The following is a 421-nucleotide window of genomic DNA, read 5'->3' as shown; positions in this document are numbered from 1 at the left end:
TCTCAGCTAGTAGCTTCTGGGACTCAACAGAGATTCCCTCGGTCAAGGGCTGCGCCCTCTCAGGTACTTTCGAGGAAATCCTTCGGGACGGACTGCCTGCCCCCAGGGGGCGACTTTCTGACTGGCAGAGGGTCCAGCGCCTGCACCTGGGAGGCTGGCTTTGTGAGTGATTGGAGCCAGACGGGGACTTTCGGCTGGAAGATGTCCGGGGTAGGGTAGGGGGCGCCACAGTGGGATGGAGCGCTCTGCAGCCTAGAGCTGGTTCCCCGCACCCGCGGCCGGGAATGCGCTCAGCACCACGGACAGTGCCTTTCCCGCCCACCCCAGCCTGAGCTCCCGTCGGCGCCCAGGGAAGCTCAACGGCGAAGCGAGGGGCCGCACGGGCTCTAGGCGGCTGTGCTGTCGAACAGGTCCATGTTTA

The sequence above is a fragment of the Elephantulus edwardii genome, unplaced genomic scaffold (genome assembly GCF_000299155.1).
Source record: "Elephantulus edwardii isolate Elephantulus edwardi_28Jun2011 unplaced genomic scaffold, EleEdw1.0 scaffold00171, whole genome shotgun sequence".
In the NCBI taxonomy this organism is placed as follows: Eukaryota; Metazoa; Chordata; class Mammalia; order Macroscelidea; family Macroscelididae; genus Elephantulus; species Elephantulus edwardii.
Note: the sequence above shows the minus strand (reverse complement) of the source record.